Source organism: Cheilinus undulatus, linkage group 22, assembly GCF_018320785.1.
Source record: "Cheilinus undulatus linkage group 22, ASM1832078v1, whole genome shotgun sequence".
In the NCBI taxonomy this organism is placed as follows: Eukaryota; Metazoa; Chordata; class Actinopteri; order Labriformes; family Labridae; genus Cheilinus; species Cheilinus undulatus.
In genome coordinates, this window is record NC_054886.1 from 27,010,188 (window position 1) to 27,036,668 (window position 26,481).

The 26,481-nt window shown below is 40.0% G+C and overlaps 1 protein-coding gene and 1 pseudogene across 4 annotated transcripts in view; both read right to left on the bottom strand.

The window, feature by feature from the left end:
* The window catches only part of htr2cl1 (5-hydroxytryptamine (serotonin) receptor 2C, G protein-coupled-like 1), a 247,858-nt gene that overhangs the window by 66,031 nt on the left and 155,346 nt on the right, over nt 1-26,481 (bottom strand). For all 4 annotated transcript variants that reach the window (XM_041778688.1, XM_041778690.1, XM_041778689.1 and 1 more), the window contains one exon: nt 10,701-10,867. The gene's annotated coding sequence lies outside the window, so the exon portion shown is untranslated. The remainder of the gene's footprint in view (nt 1-10,700; nt 10,868-26,481) is intronic.
* On the bottom strand, nt 5,723-8,720 carry LOC121504313 (annotated as a pseudogene).

The following is a 26,481-nucleotide window of genomic DNA, read 5'->3' on the forward strand; positions in this document are numbered from 1 at the left end:
TGCCAGATACTCATTTTACCCAGCACAACACCTTCTTCCTCTCTGCCTTTATGGGCTTATAAAAGCTACAGAGAGAGAACAGGAACTTTTGGGGATTCCACTTACATGAATCAAGTCATGTAAACTCTTAAAAGTTAGGAGAAGGAGGAGTTGTAAGATCAAAGTCACTGAGTCTCATGGCCATCCCTTACTTTTAAATTCAGGATTTGGTGACTAAACTACAATCTCAATTCCAAAAAAGTTGGAGCGATGTGTGAAATGTGTTTGAATTTGATGGCAGCAACACAAGGCTAGACAAGTGAGTAGTACTTATGATATAATTGCTGGAGTTTCTGTATGTCTGTCTCGATTTGCACACCACACTATTACTCCAATTGTCCTTGATATCTCTGAGTAGACTTCTTGGGTGTACTGGTTTATGAACGTGATGCATGATGGACCACATGATGCACTGTTGTAATTTCAACGGACTAAAAGCAGAAGAATATTTAAAACAAAATGCAACGTACATGGTAATGAAACAGTATTATTGGCCTCAAAACCATCATAAATGTGAGAAAAACCTTTCCACTGACTATTTCATTGCAGAATGAGTATATATTTTTTATCTAAATTTCAGCTAACCTTGCTTAAAAGACTTGGTATGCATGTTTTTCTTTCAATATAGAATCTTAATACCACTGGCTTTAGCACAGTCCAGGAGGATTGGATAAATCCTCACAGAAGCATCTATATCTTTGGCCCATTAAAGGGAAGCTGCAGACAGAGCTGTCTATTGGGATTTATTGATTATTTGTCTTGGCTATGTCTACAGTGGAAACAACAGGACTTTAAAAGTCAATAAAACAGTAGAGGAGTGTGGTGAAAATGTGAGCCAATAATGATGCTGCTGTATTAAAGAAGTATTTACCTAGTATAATGTTGTAATTGTCAAGTAATTTCTTGTTATATTGTGGTAATTCTCTGATCATAAGGTGGTATTTTACCCTAACCCAGTGGTACTCAATCTCCCCCCACCCAGGAGCCATGTAGAGCCACAACAGCATCAGTAGAAATCATGCACTATATATAAATATATATATATATATATATATATATATATTAAACAAAGGCAGGAGAAGCTTCAGTTTTATAACAAGAAATAATGACTCAATCAGTAAACTTACTGAAAGGCACACCTGTGGGTATCTATCTTTCTCTCTTTCTTGATTTCTCTGGCTCTCTCATATGTAGCCTACATGCAATGCCAATGATACATGGTTGAAAGGCAGGCTGGCAGTTGTCCTGAGGCCACCTTCTTGAGTGTTGTCAATACTGGAAACAGATAGATTGATGTGACTTGCAATTAATCATTTTTGCTGGCAATACTTTCCTTTTGATTATGAGGGTTTTATAGACTTAGAAGAGCCTCAACTGACCACAAAAAAGCTGAAGGTGGCCATGGGTTGAGTACCCTAATCCTGCCGTAACCCTTAATCCTAACCATCCTAATGTGGCAGCAGTAACCCTAACCAGAACCCTGATGCAATGCTCTAGTAATGGTGTTATTTACTCTAACTCTTACCATCTAACACTAAGTCTAACCCTTCTAATATTGTAGCAATTCCTTGGTGTTTATGTAGTATTTTATCATTACCGTATCCCTTACTCTAATCCTTGTAAAATTGTAGCTATTATCTGGTAATTAAGTGGTATTTGAACTTTACCCAACCCCCCGTTAACCTTAATCCAAACACTATTAATACTGAGGCAATTTTCTGGTAATTTGGTGGTATTTTACCTTTACCCTAACCCCCTAACCCTAATTGTAACCCTAGATATATATAGGCAGTACTCTGGTAATTTTGTGTTATTTTACCTTTACTCTGACCCCCTTTAACTCTAATCCTAACCCTAGAAAAATTGATGCAATTCTCTGGTAATTTGGTGGTATTTTACCTTTACTCTCACCCCTTTAACCCTAATCATAACACTAGTAATATTAAGGCAATCCTCTGGTAAAAAGGTGATATATTACCTTTACTCTAACCCCCTTTAACACTTATCATTACCCTAGTAATATTGAGGTAATCCTGTGGTAATTTGGGGGTGTATTACCCCACGATTTACCCTACGTTGGCAAGACTGTGTGTCTACTGATGACATTCTCTTGAGGAAGGGTCTGCTGCCTGATACAGGGATACTTTTATATGCTCCCAGTACACTTTCTCAGGTCTGATCCAGTTCTGAACCGACATATGTTCCCATACCTGTCCTGACCTAATCCCTACCCTAGTAATATTAATGCAGTTCTCTGGTAATTCAGTTGTATTTTACCTTTACTCTGACCCCCTCACCCTAATCCTAACACCAATAATATTGAGGCAATCCTCTGGTAATAAGGTGCACTTTTCCAGGCTTGATCCGGTTCCAACAGGCATATGCTTCCACACCTGACCTTATCTTTATCCTCATAGTTCTCTGGCAGTTCTCTGGTAACAAGGTGGTATTTTACAAAGCAATTACTCAGAAATAAGATGGTTATTTTCCATATAAGCTGCTTGATTATTAACAGGTAATTTCTTTATCGTGGCCAACTTGAATTAACTGAGTCTTTCCTGGATATATTTCAAGTAATTTTTAGGGCTAGGGTTAGGGGATTAGGGTTGGTGGATACAGCTAGGGTAAATTACCACCCAATTACCAAAGAACTGCCACCATATTACACAGAAATGCTTAATATTTGCTACATCATCACTAGGAAAATACTTCCCCAATGTCACCATATTTCTGAGTCATTATGAGGTAAAATGCAAACTTGTTTATTACCATTACGATGTTATTCTTGAGAAATTACATAGACATGTAGGCTCTATAGGAATGTGTACCCACAGCTATAGTACAGGAACTATCTGGTGTTCTTTACAGCGCATCCATTACCCCATTAAGCCATAACAGAGGCTGTATTTAACCATTTGCAGACATTTAAAGCTGCTGCTGTTGTTTGGATATGAAACATAAACCCTCATACGTAAAGCTTTAAAATGCACAAGCAGTAAAGCAGGTAGCTTTGTTTGCCTTCGTGGTTCTGTTTAATAAGAAGAAAAATCCCCACATCCCATTTCCCCTGACGCCGCCCTCCTCCGTCGTTTTATCTCTCAGAACAGAAATGGCTTAAACAAACATGAGTGCGGCGGCAATTTGTCCCCGCTGTGAACGGCAAAGTGACGGCAGGCGACATCTGTGCTTCTGCTGCGTGATCCTGTGTGCTGCTGTATCCGTGTTACGCTCTCTAAGAAGTCAGGCGGGGAATATTTCACAGTCACAACACCAATTATAACCTCCAGATGCTTTGACACACATACACTCGCTGTGTGACTAATGAACTGTGTTTTCACGCCATTTTTATGCCCAAAACTGCACGATTACAACAAAAAAAAAAATCATTATCGTCACAGTACAAATAAACTTTTTCACAGATCTGAAGATTTGCTGTAATTCTCACTGTTCTTCTTCTTCTTCTTTCACTCCATCTCTTTTCTCTCATCTGTCTAATTTCCCTCGTCTTCCTCTCCCTCTCTGTGATGCATTGCTGCTCTGTTGGACTTGTTAAATGACTCGCCTGCAGAGCTGTTTGGTTCCCTGTTAACTCTGCTGATGCTCTCTGAGAGGAGATGACACCTCACACCGTAGAAGCAGATCAGTTAGCCCAACATAAAGACTTTTGGGATACTTACTGCTTCAAGCCATAGATTAGATATAAAGATGGATGACAAGTCTTCAACCTCTCCAGCTGTACAATAATGAAGCCAATGTACCCTCTCAGGTGGGGACGAGTCTGCCTACAGGTGGACCATCTGTGGTCAAAATAACCTGGAGCTCAACACTTAAAAGACAGTGCCCACTGCCCATTTTCCCACCTTTGTTCTGATTTTCACTCTTTTCTTGCCATGGTTTTTGCAATTTTTAGCCCATTTTTGCCACCTGAAGCTCTTTTTTTTTTTTTTCCACATCTCACCCATTTTTGCCACTTTTATCCTGCTTTTTGTATTTTTTTTGCCCCTTTTTGCCTATTTTTGCCACTTCTCACCCATTTAAGCTGCCTTTTGCAGTTAATTTTCACTTATTTCCCATTTTTTCACCTTTTTCTGATTTTTGCCCATTTAAGTCACTTTTTACTTATTTTTTTTAACACATTTTGCCACTTTTGGACCATTTTTGCCTTGTGAAACTCATTTTTTTGCCACTTCTCACCCATTTTTTGCAACTTTCTGCCCATTTTTGCCACTTTTCCCTCAGTGTTTGCCCCTTTTTGCCTAGTTTTGCCACTTCTCACCCATTTAAGCTGTCCTTTTCAATTGAATGCCACTTTTTGACGATTTTCCCACTTTTGGTACAGATTTTTGCCCATTTTCCCCACCTTTTTTCCAATTTTTGCAACTTTTTGACAATTTTTGGCCATCTTTACCTTATTTTTTGGTCACTTCTCACCCATTTTTTATTTGCCATATTCAACCCCTTTTTGTGCCACTTTTCTCCCAGTGTTTGCTGCTTTTTGACCACTTTTGCCACCTTTAACTAATTTTAACTGCCACTTTCACCACTAAGATTGTGGCTCCTGCAAAAGTAATTTTCAACAATGTGGCTCTGTGGTTGAGCAGGGTTGAGTAACACTGCTTTAATATATTCAGGTTTACCAATTAGCAATTCTGATGCTAACTCGCTATGTTGATAAAGTTTTTGATTTGTTCCACTAAACTTGCACATCTCTTGTTTTGGCTTCACTTTCAGCGGGCTGTTGTGACATCAATCTTTTGTACTATTGCTTAGTGCAGGGGCTCTCAACGTTGGGGTCGGGACCCCATTTGGGGTTGCAAGACACTGAGTGGGGGTCTTCATCTACCTTAAAAAAAACTAGGAATATTTTTTAAATTACACTTACACCAATTTTGCCCAATTTTAACCCATTTTCATCACTTTTTGTCCATTTTAATCCCTTTCCACCACTTTTTTCCCTGCCTGCTTTTGCCACTTCTACACCAAATCTTGCAACTCTCTGGCTATTGTTGACACATTCAATCAATCAATCAATCAAACTTTATTTATAAAGCGCTTTTCATACATGACATGTAACTCAAAGTGCTGTACATGGACAAATTAAAAACATTCCCTCAAACCCACCCACCCCCACCTTTTGCGTAATATAGACAATTAGAGTCATTCCCTCACACCCACACACCCGCAACCACCCTACAGACAACAGTTACATGTGCACCCACTTACACCCACTCACACACACTGTTTCACAAACACACACAAAAATAGTGGACATTAGGCTGAGTACAAGAGGCTGAGTACAGATGAACCAGTTGAGAAAGCGCCATCAGAGGGGCCGTCTGCACCAGGAGCAGCGAGTCACCCACAGCTACAGGACACCGACGCAGGACCCAGAGGAGGGATGAGGCAGAGACACCAAACCTCCACCAGGAACCCACGAGACAGACCCCTGCAGCCATAGCCGACCACCGCTCCCGGTGCAGAGGGCTCCCCCAGAGGAAACACTGGAGATCCTAAAAATGATAAAAGGATAAAAATAAGTAAAACCTCAGTACAAATAAAACCTAAGAACTAAAATATAAAATAGCATAACTAAGAAATTAAGGTAGGAAAAGAATAAAATTCATAAATAAATACAGATTGAAGGCCTAAAATAAATAAATATCATAAATGAAATAGATAAATATTAATCAAAAGCTAAGCTAAAAAGGTGTGTCTTGAGCCTGCTCTTAAAAACATGAACGTTCTCTGCGGCCCTGAGCTCCTCTGGCAGGCTGTTCCATAGGCGAGGGCCGTAGTGCTGGAAAGACGCCTCGCCATGAGTGTGTGTCCTGACTTTGGGAATGACTAAGAGCCTGCTGCCAGAGGAGCGCAGGGTCCGCGAGGGTTCATAAGGTAAAAGCAGTTCTGAAAGATAAGAAGGCCCAAGACCATTAAGACATTTAAAAACCAGTAAAAGAGCTTTAAAATTGATCCTAAAACACACGGGGAGCCAATGCAGTGATTCTAAAACCGGTGTAATGTGGGCCCGCCCTCTGGTCCTAGTCAGGACACGTGCTGCTGAATTTTGGAGTAACTGTAGACCTGAAATATTCTTTTTGGGAAGACCAGAGAGCAGGGCATTACAGTAGTCTATACGACTAGTGATAAAAGCATGCATCAGCGTCTCCGTGTTGGCTTGAGAGAGAATGGGGCGGACTCTGGCGATGTTCTTTAGATGATAAAAACCTATTTTTGTTACATTCTTAATGTGTGGAATAAAAGTCAGCTCAGAGTCAAAAATTACACCCAGGTTTTTCACTTGTGATGATGGATTAAAAGACAGTGCTTGTAGTTTGGGTAAAATTTTCTCTCTCAAGGCCTCAGGACCAATGGCTAAAACCTCAGTTTTGTCCTGGTTAAGCTGGAGAAAGTTTTCTGCCATCCAGGATTTGATATCTAAAATGCAGTTAAAAAGAGCATCCATTGGCCTGGTGTCATCAGGAGACATGGAGATGTAAAGCTGTGTATCATCAGCATAACTGTGGAAGTTGATTCCATGTCTCCTGATGACACCGCCAAGGGGAGCATGTACAGGTTAAAAAGCACAGGACCTAAAATCGAACCCTGGGGCACACCACATGTGATTTTATGGACTTTGGAGGAGCATGTGTCTACACTTACCATGAATGTTCTGTCTGTGAGGTAGGAAGTAAACCATTTGTGTACAGTACCAGAGAGGCCGACCAGATGTTTGAGTCTATTTAAAAGAATAGTGTGGTCTACTGTATCGAAGGCAGCACTTAGATCCAGCAGAACCAACACCGTCACCTTTTGTGAATCATAATTTAATCTAAAATCATTTAAAATCTTTGTCAAGGCCGTCTCTGTACTGTGGTTTACCCTAAAACCAGACTGACATTCTTCATGAATACCATGTGTGTCTAAAAAATAATTCAGCTGAATAAAAACAAGTTTCTCTAAAATTTTACTTAAAAATGGTAAGTTAGACACTGGTCTGTAATTGTTAAAGTCATTAAAATCTAAATTGCTCTTCTTCAACAGAGGCCTCACCACTGCCGCTTTAAAGGCAGCGGGAAAGACCCCCGTCTGAAGTGAACAGTTCATCATGTTTAAAAGCTCATCTCTAAAAGATCCATAAAATGACTTAAAAAATGAGGTTGGAATTGGATCTAAAAGACATGTGGTGGGCTTCACTGAGGAGAAAACTTCATCAAGCATCTCAGCATTAACCAGGACAAAACTGTCCAGTGTTTCCTCTGGTAAAGATAAAAACTCAGACGTGTTAAAAGCAGAGGTTCGGCTGGATAAAATATCACATCTGATAGTGTATATCGTTCCCGCGAAGTGGGCTGCTATCTCCTCAAAGAGTGTGTTTGTGGGTGTTATTTGAAGTTGAATAAAATCAGGGTTAAAAAGATGGTCAATGGTGGAGAAGAGAACTTTTGGGTTATTTTTATGGTTTGTGATTATTTTAGCAAAGTATGAATTTCTGGCATTTCTGACTGCAAAATTGTAGGCTTTTAGATGTTCATTGTATATTTGAAAATTTACTGTTATTTTACTTTTCCTCCATTTTCTTTCTGCCGCTCTGCAGTTTCTTTTCAGTTTTTTGACTTCATTTCTCCATGGGGCTATAGGCTTAGGGCGAGCCTTTTTCAATTTAAGTGGAGCAACTGAATTAAGTGCGTATTGAAGTCTACTGGTAAAATTATCAACGATAAAATCACAGGGGGCAGGTAAAACAACTGGAGGATATTTTTCTAAAACTTGAATAAAATTTGCAGCCACTTCAGGGGTCAGATGACGCTTCCTCACAGTTCTCACAGAGGTCTCCCGCTGGATAAAAACGGTGATATTAAAAAACACACAGTAGTGGTCAGAGACAGCCAAGTCAACAACAGACGACACACTGGTGGACAGGCCATAGGTGATGACCAGGTCCAGAGTGTGTCCTCTGTTGTGAGTTGGCTGCATGACGTGCTGAGTAAAATCCATATAGTTAAGAATATTTAAAAATTCACTTGCAACAGGGTCTAAAATGTTATCTATGTGCAGGTTAAAATCACCGATTAAAATAATCATATTGTAAGAATTGTGTAAAATTGATAAAAACTCTGAAAACTGTGGGATAAAAAGACTGCACCTTTTTGGTGGTCTGTACACTGTCACGCATAAAATTGTAGGGTTGTTAAAAACAATAGAGTGGTATTCAAAACTTGTGTAATGTTCAAATAAAATAGGTTTGGTTGGCAAAGTGTTTGTACTAATAGAAGCAGTGCCACCTCCCCTTTTACCACTCCTAGTTGAAAATGCAAAGTTAAAATCAGGTGGGGAGGCCTCAGTGAGAACAACTGGTGCATCTGCACCCAGCCATGTTTCAGTTAAAAATAAGCAGTCAAGTTTGTGCTCTAAAATCAGGTCATTTATAATAAAAGTCTTGTTCAGCAGAGAGCGGACGTTTAAGAGGGCCATGTTTATGGTAAGGGGGGGCTGATTAACTGTAGGATTTTGTGGTAAGTGGGTTTTAGGGACAGATCTGAGATTATTAAAGTTAATGGAAGATTTGTGGGAGGTTTTACAGATAGGCCGCTCTCTGCTGATGATTACTGGAATGTGGAATGAACAGGAATTATTTGAGTCTATTGGAACATCAGTGGATGATGAGGGGGAGCTGTATTGGCTATATTGTCATGCAGATTCCAGTGTGAGTTCTATGTTGTGTGAAAGAAGGCGGGATCCAGAGAAATTGGGATGTAAACGGTCCTTTTGAATAGTCCGGTCTCTTGAAAAATGTAAGGAAGTTGTCAACATATGGGATTTGGTTTGCAGTGCAGTATGATTTGAGGAATGTGTGTAAGAGTCTCAAGCGGCTGAATTTGATGTCCCCGAAACGAGGTGGTGGAAGTGGTCCTGAAACTATTATCTGTTTGTTTAAACTGTGGATTGTGGTGATGAGGGTTATGAAGTCGTCCTTAAGTGTCTCTGACTGTTGTAATCTTAGATCATTGATGCCAGCGTGAACTACTACTGTTGATACGGAGGGGTGGTGACGGAGGATGTTTGGGGCGGAGTCTGTGATGTTTTTGACAAGTGCACCTGGGTGACAGCAGGTGTGGCCCTTGTTCACTCTCACGTGCCGAACCATTGAAGTGCCGAGGACCAGTACAGATGGGGCAGGCCTGGGTGCTGAGTTACGGGTTTCCGCCGAGCGAGCAGGACTCCGCAGCGCCATGGGACCGTCCGCAGGAGCCGAGGCACCTCCGTGCTCACACCGAGCGCTCCCGCTCGGCATGCGCAAGGAGGGCGCAGCAGCGGAGCCTCCCAACCCACAGCGCGCGGGCGAGCGTGGCATGGGGATGGAAGGAGCGGAGGAGCCAACATTATGACTGCTGACACATTATTGCCACTAATAATCCCTTTAACCCCCTTTAAAGCCATATTTTACAATCTGATATACCCATTTTTGCCAGTTTCAGAATTTTTCTGCCTCAGCTAACCCTTTTTGCCAGTTTATATCAATTTTCATCCCATTCCACCAGATTTCCACCTGTTTAGCCAGTTTAACTCCATTTCAGCTACTTTTGAATCCCCTTTTACCATCTAATATGCCCATTTTTTGCATTTTTTTGGTCATTTTGCCACATTTATTGAAATTTTGGCATTTCTAGTCCATTTCTGCTACTTTTAAAGTCCAGTTTCACCACCTTTCCCACCATTTGTTGCCATTATTCACCCATTTTAGCAATTTTGTTTTTTATTTTAATTCAGTTTTCCTCAAAGGGATTTACATTTTTAAGAGGGCTTCTTACTACACAAATGAATTAAAATGTTTCTCTTTGATAAGAGTGGTTATTAATCTGGTTAAATATAAAATACCACTGCTTAACTTAACAATGAACCATGATTTTGCTGCCCCCCAGTTTGGCTGGGCCCCAGACAGTGCTCCCATTTTCCCCCCCTAATGGGCGGCCTTGTCTGCACATGACTATTAATGAATGTGCATGGCTTCAGGCACAGTAGAGGTCCTTGGTCACTGGCACCCTTAATTTGGGGGTCACAGGCTGAAAAGGTTGAGAAACACTGGCTTAGTGGGTAATTTGGTGGCAAATAGTCCATTTTCCATGGTTTAACTACAGTAGCTATATACCAAGCTAGCTAGCTAGGCTTTGGACAAAAATGTTGATGAACTTGATGATGTTTGATTTGTGAGTGCAACTGAATTATCTGATTTCCTCTATTTGGTCCGTTAGCAATGCTAGCATGCAAGCTAGCTGCCATTTTATCTCCTGCAACGCTTCCTAACAAACCTGTTGTTGCACCTTCTTTGAGAATTAAATAAAACTCATCCCTTTAGGTAAAAATGAAAGTGAAACTCATGGAAAGAATTTAAAGGAGAATAAGTTGAATCAACTCAAAATATGCTGAGTCAGGTTTCAGTTTAGCCTAAAACTACAGCTGCAAAGTTTACACAAGTCTTTGAGAAATAAAGGCTTTGCTCAGTGAAAGAACATTTCTGAAGCTTCTTTAGACAGAAATATTGAGCTCTAAAGGTAAAAGATGTGTGTACTTTATGAGGTGATGATATGCAGGAAGAAGAAAGGCAGACACGTAGGAAAAAAAGCAACATAAAGAGAGAGACTTCAGTAAATCTTCTCACTTACTTCTCCTCGCCTCCCGATCGATGTTTCTGACCTCTGACGCTGTTTTCCATTACCGCCAGCATTGACCCTTCCCGATGCTACTCCTCTCGTTCTCCCCCGCTGTATCAATCCCTCTGTCATCTGTCACTCCACACCTCCGGACCGAGGGATCAGCAGCATCCATCTGCCTACAGAGGATGAGGGAGGAAGAAGAATGAGACTTTTGATGCTCCTTTGTGAAACATTTCTGATCCAATGGGAGGTTAAAAGTGGTGAAAAATGTCAGAAAACTCAGCGACTCCTACACACAAACCTGCGGGAACAAAAACAACACAACTGTTTGTACCTTTAATTCTTTTATAATCCAACACAAACACTGATTAAACAGATACAGCATTCAATAACACTGCAATTATCCAAGCTGGAAAACAGAACAGCAAAGAGATGGAGAACAAGTTATTCATTTGAATATTTCGATGCCATTTTTACCTGTGTTCATACAACCCCAATTCTAAAAAAGTTGGGACACTGTGTAAAGTTTAGATAAAAACAGAATGCAAAGATTTTCAAAGCAGAATACAAGATATCAAATGTTGAAATTGAGGCATTTTACCATTTCATAAAAAATATTAGCTCATTTTGAATTTGATGCCAGCAACACACCTCAGAAAAAGTAGGGACAGTGCAATATAAGGCTGGAAAAGTGATGACTAAGTAAGGCTGCAAGCAGCACTGAAGGGCCCTCGCACCCCGGCGCAGGTCGGGGTGTGGCGCATCCGCCCGTTAGTGGCAAGGATGGGGTGTTAGCAAACCCTTGCATTTTGTGCAGCATGGCAGAGAGACCACGGAGATCATCCTTTGAGTGTCATCATGTAAAAAAAATCAGTATGGTGCACTTTTTTATGAGGTAATACTGCCCCTCAACAGTAGGTGGCAGAGTGACAAAGGTGGATGCTGATATGTTAAAGTGATCAGGGAAGGACTACTTGTTATGAAAAAAAAACTGGACGTTTAATTTTTGATGAGCTACTGGTGTCTTACAAAGGGTGGCGCTACAGCAAAACCATTAAATTAACATTGAAATCTGCAGAAAGGCAGGCCCTGATCATATATGTGAAATTTGAAGGCATTCAGATGTTTCATTTGAGAGTTACACCCACTTCCTGTGTCATGGCGAAGAATCAAAATGGCCACCATGGCCACTGGGGCATCCGGAAATGAGACATGTCCATGTTGGGGCAGATATTGGGGAACTGAAGTTGAAACCTGTGGCAAAGTGATGATATTGATGCATGGTTGTATTCAGGACCATTGTTTGATTATCCATGTGATGTTTGGGGATGATTGACATTAGCAGTAAAAAGTTATAAGGCATTATTATGTAGTTTTTACTGTAAAAAACACACCAAAAACAGTGTAAAATGGGGCATCTATTACGGCCCCGCCCCATGACAAAAACTCACAGATAGCACAACTTTAGGTCTCCAGGTGGTCTAGTTTATGTCCAAAAATTCTGGTGTCCATCAGACGAAATCCCTCGGACGAGATCGTTCAAATGCGAAATGCGTGCTTTTCAGAAAACCCCAAAATTTGACCAAAAATGGTTTCTAGTTCAGTTCCTGCTTATTTTAGAGGATAGTCATAAAGTAATTTTTTGTTTGTCTCATCATGATACATCTGTGTACCAATTTTGGTTCATGTAGGTGTTACCCACAGCCCTATCTCACTTTTGGCCTTGCCTGATGGATTTGCGAAATTCCACCACCAAGTTCTTATGTCTTGCGGGGCACAATTTTGGGTAAAGTCTGGTGAGTTTTTGAGCATGTTAAGGCCCCCAAATTAGCGATTTTGCATATGGAATAATAATGATAATGAATACAACCAACCGAGGTCAGTGCTCAGGCCTTAATTAGGTTAATTGGCAGCAGGTCAGTCACTTGACTGGGAGCATAAAAGGAGCATTTTAGAGAGGCAGACTCTCAGAGTTAAAGATGGGCAGAGGTTCAGCAATCTGTGAAAACCTGTCCAAAATTTGTGGAACAATTTCAGAAAATGTTCATCAATGAGGGTCAAAATGGCATAATTCTGCACTGGAAATCACTGCATGGACTCAGGAACAGTTCCAGAAATCAATGTCTGCAATCCGCAAATGCAAATTAAAACTGTATCATGCAAAGAACAAGTCATATGTGAACACAATCCAGAAATGTGGCCATGTCTTCCAGGCCAAAGTTTATTTTAATGGACTGAGACAAAATGGAAAACTGTTCTGTGGTCACATGGATTGAAATTTTGTACCATCCCTTATTTTAACAGTCTGGAAGTGAGGAGACTGGCTGCTAGAGTTTTGGGAGAGGAATGTTGTCCCATTCTTGTCTGATGTGATATCTGATGGAAGTTCTGGTCTGAATTTAATGCATTTAACACAGCGCCCCAACTTTTTTGGAATGCATTATGTCACCACCAAAAGAAAAAATGATAACAGTTAAACAATTTTCAGACTTAAAAATGTATAGTAAACTGAAAAAGTGTCTTTTTCATTTCATGGTAATGTTATTCAAAGGATTTTCAGCCCTACATTATTGCATGTTAATTTGAGTGGCTGCTCTTTAATTGGTTTGTGTTTACAAAGGCCTCCAAAGACTGCTGGTTGTTGTTGGATTATTTACAGCCTCACTCTTTAATGAGCATCTTTGAACTTTCCCTGTTATTTCTTAATTTAAACCCAGATTTCATTTAGGCGCTTAGGTCCCTTCGCTCCTCACTTTTTAATCCAAAACTGTTTAAAAAACATGTGATATGATTTGAGGGATGCTGGATCGAGAGTCAGTGAGCAGCAGACGGGAGGCGAAACAAACAGAGAGTTAATGAGGAGAGGGATGCTGCGTGAGAAACAACAGCAGAGCTCCACTGTTATAATTTTTTATTAGAGCCAGGGAGGAACGTCAACATCACACTTATTGTGTGGAAGAGGAGACATAGAGTGGGTTTTTTGATTTGTGCGACAGTATTTTTAATAAAGAAGTCAGCAATATGTTTATAACTCCAAGGAAAGGCAGGGGAAAGGCATGGAAAGGAAATATGGAAGAAGTAAAAAAGACATAAAGTAAGGGGAAGACAAAAATAAAAGTAGGCTGAAAGGCTTTGTCTCTATCTATCATTTTTATCTGCACATTTACTGCTCTCTCATTTACTCAGTGTAATAACTCCAGACAGACGCCTCATTCCCTGTAAAACGCTGTGTATAAACAATAACTTTACTGATACACTAAGCTTAATTTGATAGCCACTTTTAAAGACAAGGCTCTTCAAATACTGTTGTTCTATTTGTCATGTAAACTGTACAGCTGAACAGTTGAAGGCTGTGAAACATAGTGAGATGAACACATCTTAGTTTTAAGTAAACATTACTTGATCACTCACAGTATTTTTTTGTCATTGTAGTCAAATTATTAGACACAGCCCTTAATTTGCATAGCTTCCCAGGATGCATTTGGCCATAAAACATTCACATGAGCGAGGCCATTCTCTGAATTAGAGCGATTTTGCACCATGAGAGAAGTTACCATCTGATTTGGAGCAGGTTTGCACCATGAGTGAAGTTACCATCTGAGTTAGATAACTTTTCTACCATGAGTGAAGTTACCATCTGAGTTAGATAACTTTTGCACCACGAGTGAAGTTACCATCTGAGTTAGATAACTTTTGCACCATGAGTGAAGTTACTATCTGAGTTAGATAACTTTTGCACCATGAGTGAAGTTACCATCTGAGTTAGATAACCTTTGCACCATGAGTGAAGTTACTATCTGTGTGAGATAACTTTTGCACCATGAGTGAAGTTACCATCTGAGTTAGATAACTTTTGCACCACGAGTGAAGTTACTATCTGAGTTAGATAACCTTTGCACCATGAGTGAAGTTACTATCTGTGTGAGATAACTTTTGCACCATGAGTGAAGTTACCATCTGAGTTAGATAACTTTTGCACCATGAGTGAAGTTACCATCTGAGTTAGATAACTTTTGCACCATGAGTGAAGTTACTATCTGAGTTAGATAACCTTTGCACCATGAGTGAAGTTACTATCTGTGTGAGATAACTTTTGCACCATGAGTGAAGTTACCATCTGAGTTAGATAACTTTTGCACCATGAGTGAAGTTACTATCTGAGTTAGATAACCTTTGCACCATGAGTGAAGTTACTATCTGTGTGAGATAACTTTTGCACCATGAGTGAAGTTACCATCTGAGTTAGATAACCTTTGCACCATGAGTGAAGTTACTATCTGTGTGAGAGCACTTTTGCACCATGAGTGAAGTTACCATCTGGGTTAGAGCACTTTTGCACCATGAGTGAAGTTACCATCTGAGTTAGATAACCTTTGCACCATGAGTGAAGTTACTATCTGTGTGAGAGCACTTTTGCACCATGAGTGAAGTTACCATCTGAGTTAGATAACTTTTGCACCATGAGTGAAGTTACTATCTGAGTTAGATAACTTTTGCACCATGAGTGAAGTTACCATCTGAGTTAGGGCAGTCCTGCCTGTGGAGACCAACATTAACACAGCAAGGATGAAGTTCTGATCTCTGTGGAGGAGCAGTTTCTGGGTCAAAGGTCACCAAAAGTCAAAATTAGTAGTCAATATTATTATTTAGTATAAGACTCTGATTATTAATTCAGGGTTCTGTAAATATGTTTACATGCAAAATATACATATATATTTATTGTTCAATATATAACTCTGGATCAACAAGATGTAATAGTATACATGTTAATTCTATAACTATTATTTTGCTCATTTCTGTAATATAATCCTAATTATTTTAAAAAATGCTGTTATTTTATCAATTTAATTGGTTTATTTTTCTATGTAATGCTTTGGCAATACATGAAATATTTGTTCATGCCAATAAAGCACGTCTGAGTTGAGTTGAGTGAAAGACTTTAGGAAAAACTGCAGTATTAAGAAACACACAACTTTAGTTATATTTAAAAGAATGACACTACTTAAAAGATTTGAAAAATGTTGAAAAATATTTCCTTTTTTTGCAACTTGTTTGGCTTTACGGTGTAGCTAATTTTCTTGTTGCTAGTTAGCTGTTCTCAGCTGAGCAAGCTAGTATAGTGAAAAGTGGCATGTTTTTGTCTCTTTCCATAACCATTAAGCTGCATTTGTTTGTCATATTGTTTAAAATAACAGATTTACATAAAGTTAAATGCCTGTTCACAATTTAAAAATGTGTTACTACTTTGCAAAAGGCAGGTCAGACTGCTGCCGAGCGCCAGCTAGCAAGAAAAGCTAGCATGGCTCAGCAAAAACTGTTCCAAATTATCGTAGCACCTCTACAGCTAGCTTATTAGCATGCGTAGTGTTTTCAATTGAACTAGTACAGTTAGCTTTGACTGGAGGTTATGTGTGTTTTTCCCGCCACTTCTTTGTGTTTCTGGTGGTTACATGCTAACATCACAGTGAAGACACCGTAGACAAAGATATTAGTTTGAATTATTGTATTTAGGTTTTTCCAGTTAGACTCACAGGTATATTAAATCAAGCACCTAGCCATGCAGACTCTATCTGCACAGTCCTAAACAGTTGTTCTGAATAGCTTAGACTTCAGCTGTGGTACTGTGATGGATGGCTGTAAGTGATATTATTTTAAAGTGGAAGCGTTTAGGAACAACAGCAACAAAGCACAGGACCACGTTTTACCTGATACCGGTGCTAAATGGATGTTGTGATCCAGGCTTTCTTCTCCGAGGTTATTGAGTTCATGTGGAATGCTGAGTTTTAAATTGGTGGGTGACATTAACAGACAGCTGGTTAGCGGTCTATTGTCTTTGTTTTTCTTTCGAGGATATTATTAGGCTGTTGTAAGCTGCTGTATTATGGTGGTAGCTAATGTGCTAATGGGGCTAACTGAGAGCTAACTTGAAGCTAAGTGCTTCTGTTTGAGAAAAACACTAGGAAAAAGAGGGAAGACTTATCCAGGAAAGATCCATAAGCAGCAGCAGAGGGTTGAATGCATCCAAAGAGTCAAAGCAGCAAAGTTTATTTGCAGCTTAACCCAGAGCTGCACCATCTGTGTTTGCATGTATGAGACAGCAGAGCGGGGGGAGGGATCACATTGTTACTCAAAGAGCCTCTTTCAAAGCCTGCCTGTGAAGGATCATAGGACAGGTGAGAGTGAATGCATGCAGCACTCTGCTGCATCTCCAGATGCGTGTGCGTTCCGCTGTTTGTGAGTGTCGGCACGGCGATGTGTTAGAGGTATTGCAATGCAGAGTGTAAAATTGGCCAGACAGATAACAGATCGCAGCGCTTTCACTCCGAGACACAACGGAGAACAGAACAGAGCATCCCTTGAATCAATCCAGAGACTCAAGATTATACGGAGAGGCAAGTCAGACATACAAAACAAGAGAGAGAGAGAGTGGGAGAGGATGAACCTCAAAGATTCAAAGGATACAAATGAAGATGACAAAAGCTGAAGAGATGAAGAGAGAGGGAGATGAATGGATGTGAGAGAAAGGCTGCTGCTGAAGGGTAACATGGCAGCATAGGCAAGGAATACAAATGGATCACTTAGACAGGGTTTTACTCGGGCTCTTTGAGAAGCAAGGTGAAGAAAAGGAGGTGAGAAGGTAGGGAAAGATGGACGAAAGCTAGAGCACATGATGTGAGATACAAGACTAGGAAAAGGGGGGCAAAATCAGGTAGGAGAGTCAAATAAAAAGGTAGGATGGATGAGGACAGGAGAAGGAAAACAAAGGATTTTGATACAGCTACTACCTGGTGGTTTGATGCCTCTATGATGTAAAAGTTTGCCTGACAGTTCAGGTGTATTAGTGGGCTGGGGTGGCTAGAGTGTCTCCTAAATTCCCAAGCAAATCCATCCATCCATCTTCATCTGCTTATCCTTAGCCAGGTCGCGGGGTTAAGCAAGCCCACCCAGACGATCCTTTCCCCAGCCACACTTTCCAATTCCTGCTGGAGGATCCTGAGGCGTTCCCAGACCAGACAGGGTACATATCCCTCCAGCGAGTTCTGGGTCTTCCCCGAGGTCTCCTCCCAGCTGGACGCGCCTGAAACACCTCCAGGGGAAGGCGACCAGGAGGCATCCTGATCAGAAGCCCGAACCATGTCAACTGACTCGTTTCGATGCGAAGAAGCAGCGGCTCTATTCCTAGCTCCCTCCTGATATCTGAGCTCCTTACAAGGGACCGAAATGAATTTCCCAAGCAAATGCAAAACAATTTCAAAGAGCTTTCATAAAAAAAAAAAAAAAAAAAAAAAAAAAACGCCACTGAAATTCTCCACATGATACAAACATCACCCTAAAATATCATGGGAGAGCCAATCAAATTTAACCAAAATATCCAAATACACTCCCTAAAATTTCCTTGAAAATTCCTGAATTTTTTATAGCAAACTCTCCCAACATTTCAAGCAAATGACTTCAACTTTAAAGCAGTGGTCCTCAACCTTTTCAGCCCGCGACCCCCAAAATAAAGATGCCAGAGACCGGGGACCCCCGCTGTACCTGAAGGTGGTTGGACAGCCATGAACATTCAAGAATAGTCATGTGCAGACAAGGCCGACCATAAGGAGGGATAAAAGGGAGCTTTCTGGGACCCATGGACCAAACTAGGGGCCCATGGAGGTCAGCAAAACCATGGTCCATTGTGAAGTTAAGCTGTTAAAACCATATATTATATCTGACCTGAATAATAAACACTCTTCTTTTTTATTTATACATTTAGCCTTCTTTAAATAAAATAATTTTTGTTCAAAACATAATTAAAATGGGTTGAAAATTCCTAAAATTGGTGAATAATGGCAAAGATGGTGGAAAATTGGATTTTTAACGAACATAAATGGGTCAAAAGTGGCAAAAATTAGAAAAAAGTGGCAAAACAGGCACAAAGTGGTAAAGGGGGACAAAAAAGTGGCTGAAATGGCTTTAAAGTGCAAAAAAAGTTTGAAATTAGGTTGAATGGGATGGAAATTTGATATAAACTGGTAAAAATGGGTTAACTGTGGTAAAAATTGGGAAAAAGTGGTGTAAAAAGTGGTTGGTAGAGGCAATAGTGGGTCAAAAGAGGCAAAAATAGGCAGAAAGTGGCAAGAATTGGTTTAGAAGTGGCAGAAACAGGCAGGAAAAGGCGATGGAAAGGGTTTAAATATGGACAACAATGGGTTTCAAGTGGCAAATATGTCCTAAAATTCGCAAAAATTGGTGTTAAAAAGTGACGAAAATGGGTTAACATTTGCTAAAATTGGTTTAAAGAAGCAACATTGTAATTTAAAAAATATTCTTAGTTTTTTAAGGCATCTGGAGACCCCCTCTCAGTGTCTCACGACCCCAAAAGGGGTCCCGACCCCAAGGCTGAGAACCACTGCTTTAAAGGATATTTTAGACTATTATCTAAAAAATGTAATAGCAGAAAATATAGCCGCTGAGTAACTCAGAGTACTCTGTAACATCTCTACAGGCCAATCAGAGCAACAAAACACATGACGTAGCTGCTACTGAGGTGCGCGTGCGCCACTACCGAGGAATAAACTCCATTACGAACCATGGCGACTGTAGACATGTTAGTGCCCGACTTATGGCGTTTTTGAAAAGAAAACAACTCACTGCTGTTCTTTGTTTTTCTTTTAACGAAGAAATGTCGTCAAGTTTTGATAAAACTGACGCTTTAGCAGCATCCATGCTAATGTCTTCCGCCATATCTGCACCGGTGTCTTGTCGCTGCTTGCTAACATCATGACTCTGCGACCTAAAGACCTTGACCTCTGACAACTCTATAACATCAACTTACAACTCAAAAGGAATAGTCTGGTGAGGCAGATAGGGTTCAGGTTAGGCTTTAATGAGATTTGGAGTTTTGGAGTATCTTCATTCTTACACATTCTACTTCGTCTTTATTATTGTGGTGTTTTTTGAATTATTTCAAATGAGAAGGAGCCTGGCAAGACGAGATTTTTTTTGCAAACCAGCAATTGCAACTCATGAAGGCAGGGCTTGAAGGTTTGGCTTTTCAATTTCCAATTTCTCTTTTAATCCTTTTCCTGTCCACATGTTACTTCAGCACCTTAATTTGCTGTCAAAGATCCACTAATGCGTGTCTTTGTGTACTGACGGTGCCTCACCAAGTCAAAGAAACTCTCAAACATCCACCCACCTGCTATTGTCTTTGCAGAACATGAATGGGGCCTTTTATTTCTGGGGCCTTTTATTTCTGGAGCCTGTCACGCTTAAAACAATCCTCACACTTTGCCACTTTGTTATGAAATACACTCGATGTGACAAACAACCGCCACAAGTGCCAAATCTATCGAAAAGGAAAATGTCAGCATTTTCAGCAACAACCTCAACAGCTTACAAGCCTTTGAGTGCATCATTTTTTTCAGTAGATGGTGTTGTCATGAAGTTGTTAATGCTTCAACTACATGTTTTTTTTTCTCTCTCTCAGAAAGCAAAGCTCTACAGGAAAGTTAAAGGAAGATTTATTTTCTGTTCTGCTAGTTTCAAGGTCAAGGACGAACTCTCAACCTCAGCTTTTAGGCTGGCATTGACAAGACATCCATTAAGTGCTAAAGGAAAATAGAAACATGGCACAAAAGACTGATCCCATGACAACTCGGCAACCTGGAGCTACTGATAGATACAACAGGAAATGATAGAACAGGGTAGTACCAATGGTCTCTTCTGAAGCCTGGACCAAAGCCCAATCTTTGGAGTGAAGTGCGATCACCAATTTGAATGTTCATACATCTGATGCTAGTGCCTAGCTGCCTCCACTGCTGGGTTATACTGTTAAAGATCTCCTGTTGCATTGCTAATATGTTGCTAATCATTTCTTAATTATGGGAACATTGAGAAGGATCCAAGAAAAAGATGATTCAATTTCATGGACATGGAGATAAAGCAATTAATAGAGCTGTGCAGCCAGTGTGAGAACTTCTCTGTGTTTTAAAGCAGCTGTGAGGAAGATGAAGAAGCAGTAGAATCATGACTATTCTGAATAGCCATTCCTTACACAATGCCCAAATCCAGGAAAGTTGGGAAGTTGTGCAAAATACAATTGGAAATATTGTCTGTTGAGTCTTCAGGGCCAAAGAAGAAATGGACCATCCAACCTGCTGTTACCACACAGTTTTAAATCCAGCATCTGTGATGGTTGGGGGTGTATTTGTGCCAGTGGTATGGTTCACTTGCACGTCTGCAGAGACACCATTAATACTAAGATGTACATGTTTGTTTTGGGACAACATTGACTTCCATCCAGATGTCTTTTTCAGGAACATCCTCGCTTAATTCAACAATGCCAGACCACATTCTGAAGGAGTTACAGCAGCATGGCTTCACAGTGAAAGAGTGAGGGTACTAGACTGGCTTGCATGCAGTCCAGACATTAAATATCTTCTCTTTGTGCTTTATTCAATTGAAAGAAGCTTGAAAAGGATTTGCAACTCAATGTGTTCTGCAAACGTGACACTGATGCAAGTGCACTCAAACTGCTTGCTTCACTGCATGTCTGTCCTACATTCCGCCTTGCAAAACAGACAGATTTACCGGATTCCACGTCTTTCATTAGGCAAATCCATCTTGCAGATCTCCAATCTGACATTTTTTTGTTAGGTCGGAAAACGGACGACACCATTCAGCATCAGTTGAGGCGGTAACAGCAGGCAGAGTTTGGAGCCGATAGCAATGGCTGCTGCTAGTGTAGGTTTAGCTAGAAAGTAGCTGTAGTAAAGTGGCATTTTTTTTTTCCAGAACTGTGCCACATTTCTTTAGAAAACAAAAGTAAAGAGCCTCACTGCTTCATTCTCTTGGCAGAAAAGATGCTTTTGCATTTTTACTGACTGGCCAGCATGAGTTTTATCCTCCAACAAGTTCCACCATTCTTTAACTACAGCAGTGCCTGCCTTTAGTGCACAGGCTACAACTAGAGCAGAACAGAACCTTCCTCTTTTCACCCTCCTAGAATTTTTTTGAAAAGTCCTGCCCTTCCCAAATGCTTCGTATGGGAGGTTTCCCAGATTTTCTGTTATTGTGTCTGATCTAAACGCAAAGGAACTGATTTACCATTTGGCTTAAGGCAATACATGTGCAGCGGGCGCCAAACTCTGCTGCCCTATCCCTATCCCTAACCCAAGTTGGGGTGGTTCATTAAGAGAGTTTATACCATGGTCTTGGTGAATACTCGATTCTGATTGGCTTTGGAAATTCCATTGTGTCCATCAACCTCTGATATATGGACACCGATGGAATTTCCCAAGTAGTCAAAAATCATTATACTGTTCCAAATTAATGCGCAGCAGCTGTTAGCCATTACTCCGTTAGGAGTAACTATAGCAACCTGAGACTGTCATATTTTCTGAGCAGGGAGTACAGCACTGCCAGCCTAAGGAGCCTGCAGACCGGCATCAACCGTCACTTAACTGACATAAATAAAATGACAGACTCCAGGTTTAAGACCAGTAACGTTAGACGGTCCAATCTCTTATATCCGATGTACGTCTTGCTTCCAGGCTCACCTTCACATTGAGAGGTGAGTGTGGCAAAAAACTCACTTCCCTCCTGTTCTAACTGCTATAAACTATTGTCAGAAGATTCAAATAACATAAACAAAAGAAAATAAGCCATTATTTCTTTGTAGAGCCAAGGGAGATGCTTAGGACAGCTCTGCTTCACATCTGTGACCTCGTAGTGCAGAAGGGGGAATTATTCTGTGTATTCAAATAGCTGGTCTGATAAAACTAAGCTTTCTATCAGATTACTGCTCACGTTAATGTACAGGCTTATAGTCCGATCACAGATGACTCTTAGTCTTATTCATCTTCATGTCTTTTCATTGATAAATCCATTCAGAAAGTGCACTGAGTAGACTAGTTTTTTGTTCTGTTGTGACTTCATATCTATGGTCCGTCCTATTTACTGGAGTACTGAACTATGTTTACATTACCTAAGAACATTATGGGATTGGAATGGCTTTTCCAGATATTAGTCAAGCCCTCAGGCGTTGCTAGGGGAAAAAAATTGTTGTTTTCATAAAACTTTATCTTTTGATCACAAAATGTATGAAATTATAAATTATTAGTTTTATTCATTATTTTCATTGGCAAGTGACCATGGTATAAGCGGGTTAATGCCCTTTGCAGAGGCAACCGTCTGGCACGCAGCCTCCACGTCGTCCATTAATCCCAGATAACTGGACGCTTCGTCAGGCGTTAACCTTTACATAACTTACCCAGTGCTAACCCAAGTGCTGGAGTATCACTAACGCAAATTCTTTTATAGATGAGAAGCAAAAAGTTTGCTCAGCTGCCAAACTTTGTGGGCCTGACCTAACCCGAGTTGGGGAGGTTCATCAAGAAAGTGTATCTTACCCAAACCTAACCAAAGTGCTGGAACATGATTGATGCAAACATTTTTTGCAGATGAGGTGCAAATAGTTTGGCTCAACTGCCAGACTGTCTGGGCCTAACCCTAACCCGAGTTGGGGAGGTTCATTGACAGAGTGTTTCTTACCTTATCCTAACCAAAGTGCTTGAATATGGTTAACGCAAATTGTTTCATAGATTAGGTGCAAAAATGGGGCAAACAGTGGAGGCTTATTCTCCACTAATCCTGGCACTAATAGCTGGTGCAGTCCATTCTTTATGTATTTGGCCTTAAGTGTACTTCCTGCTGCTATGAACAGGGATTAAAGTGTTTGATATTAAAATAAGGATCAGAAATATAGCCTAAAATAGAAAGTAAGAGCCATCATCAAGTGCTGTAATTAGAAACTGGCTACAAATTGCCTCTTTGTGTTACCCCAGTTAATTTGACAATGACATACTATTGTTTAATTAGTCCCTTTGAGTTCATATAACTGGAGTCCCACTGTGCAATTTGTTTCCTAAACCCCACAGGGAGTGAAGGATGGGGGGGAAATGAGGTGGATGGTAGAGAAATGGGAAAATGTCAATCAGCTGCTATGTGAGGTAATGAAAACTGAGCTATTTTTCGATTCTATCAGCGCTACTTGTGCAAAAAAGGTGTGATACACACTCGCATACTGGAACGTATAACCACTCAGCCATGTCCCATACGCACTCTTCAGCAGGAGAAACTCATTATGCTTCCTGAAAGGCCTCTTGGCTATTAATCAGAAACAGAGCCTTCCATGCATTTATCAGCCGGTATCACTCATAAAGAGCGCGATCGTGGAAGACACACTGTAAAGAGTGAATCAAACACAAAGAGACGAAGTATTAAATGAACATGAAATAGGAATCTGAGAAGCCCCATCCCTTGAGAGAGATTAATTAAACCACAAATAGAAAGAGACAGACGACAGATTATAGTTGAACTTTAGAAATGTCAAGAAAGAAAAATGCTAATCGGGATAGTGTGCATGAGCTGGATTAAAACGAGGAATGAAAACAGTCCGGATTTCAATCATTTGTTATCATAACTTAGATTTTCATTGCTGAAAGGTCAGCCCATGTGTTCATTTAAAGGGGAAAATCAGACACGCACTCTCCAGTATGGTAATCGACCACCTAAAAGCGACTCTATGAAAAATTCATGCAGCCGCAGGTTTTACATTTCTGGAGGTCATGGTGGACAGACAACATTTCCCTGCGTTTTTTTAGAGCTGTTATACAATTAGTCCAATCTGCCTGCTAGAGGCTATCACTATAATTCATTTAATGGCTGCACTTCCGTCAACATTTATCCCATAATTTATTCATTGACCAAAACAACTTCTGCTCACAGTGAATGAAAATGTTGTTTTTAAAGTGCTTGAGAAAATTAGAGTGAATTTAGCCAAACATTTTTTTATTTGCTGTCTCATGATTGAAAAACAAACCAAAGCCTGGGGATGTTATTGAATATGGAAGATTTATAATTAAGAATAACAACAGAAATATTGAATTCAATACGTAGAAGTTTGATTTGTTGAGCCAAAAACTTTGTAATGATATGATCAAACATGTTGGGTGCTAAGGAGTCTTCACAATTCAGGAAGTTAGGTTGGGGGGCGGAGTCAAGCTCAACCCATGTAGCTTATAGCATCTCTTTTGTCCAGGCCGTTTCACACCTGGTGATACACCCAGAGACTGCCAGTGGTTTTTGGGCCCTTGGGACATCCACCGCATAACCAGGAGCTTGCCACAACCCTGCTACCCATCTGAAGGTACCCCAGGAATTCTTAGGCCAACCCTTACTCCACCCTAAATGTTTGATTTTTGTTATTTTTTCAACAATAATAATGACCCTAGTATTATGCAAGGACATCCAGAGCATGACCAGGGTTGTGTCAATCCTCCTTCCCACCTGATGGTGCCCCCAGGCATCTTAATAGCCACATCTACGCCTCACTTCAGCCTCAACTCTTTTGCCAATGTATTTATTCAAAATAACATAACAAATTCCTTTTCCTGTGCTTAAGCTCATGTCATAGTCTTCAGTCTACCTCGGGCTTCTCAGTTTCCATTAAAACAGAAGCAGGAAGTTAGTTACCCTGGGTATAAGACATTACAAAAACCCAAAATGAAACAAAAACAGTTTCTGATAATTTGATAATGCCCCCCTTTAGTAGAGGAAATGTACTTTCTAGACTGCTGATACATACCAGTTTGATTTAAAAGGCATCATCTGATGTTTCCAGCAGTTATCTATGTTGGTATTGATGTGTCAGATCATTTCAAAGTAACAAAAACAGATTCAATTTTAATCGTAATTAAATTCTACCCCTAATTTCAGACAAGGACATTCATAAGGGGGGTAAAGAGAAGATCCAAACTGGAGGCCCATGGAGGTCAGCTAAATCACGGGCCATTGAAAAGTTAAGCTGTGGTAACCATATTTCATTTCTAACCTGATTAGTAACAACTCTTAGCAAAGCAACAAATACATTTATTTTATTAATTTGTGCCATAGTATATAGCCATCTTAAAAATCCATTTTGTTAAAAACAGAATTGAAATGGTTCAACCATTGCTAAAAAGGACTAAAAAATAGCAAAAAGGTGAAAATTTAAAATAGAAATGGCAAAAGTGGCACAAATAAAAATGGCAAAAAACAAAGGTTAAAGTGGCAAAAGTGGGCATAAAAAGTAGTTAAAGGAGATTAAAAAGTGGCAGAAGATAGGTTACAGTGGAAAAAATTTGTAAAAATTTGGTGAAATTGGTCAAAATGGTTAAACTTGCAACAATGGTCACATGATATATAGCTATATGTGGTTAAAATGGCAAAATGGGTGTAAAAATGGTAAAAAAAAAAAAAAGTGAAAATTTAAAATAGGAGAAATAGGTAAGAAGTGGCAAAAGTGGGCATTTAAAGTGGTAAAAGGAGATTAAAATTTGACAGAAGTTAGGTTACAGTGGCAAAAATGTGTAAAAATTTAGTTAACAGAGATTTAAAAGTGGGAAAATGTGATTTAAACCAGCAACAATGGGTTAACTGAGGGGCAGAAATTGGTCAAAAAGGGTCAATCTTGCAGCAATGGTCAAATAGAATAACTATATGTGGTTAAAATGGCAAAATGGGCATAAAACATGGTTAAAAAAAAAAAAAAGATTAATAGTGGCAATGCTGGGCCGATGGCGGCAATTAGGCGTAAAGCGGCAAGACGTGGTTTTGAAGTGGCAAAAACAGGCGGAAAAAAAGTGGTGGAAAGGGTTTAAAAAGGACAGAAATGGGTTTAAAGTGGCAAGTAATGAAAAGGGGTGAGAATTGGACAAAATAATTGATATGTGGCAAAACTGGGTAAAAAGAGACAAAATGAGTC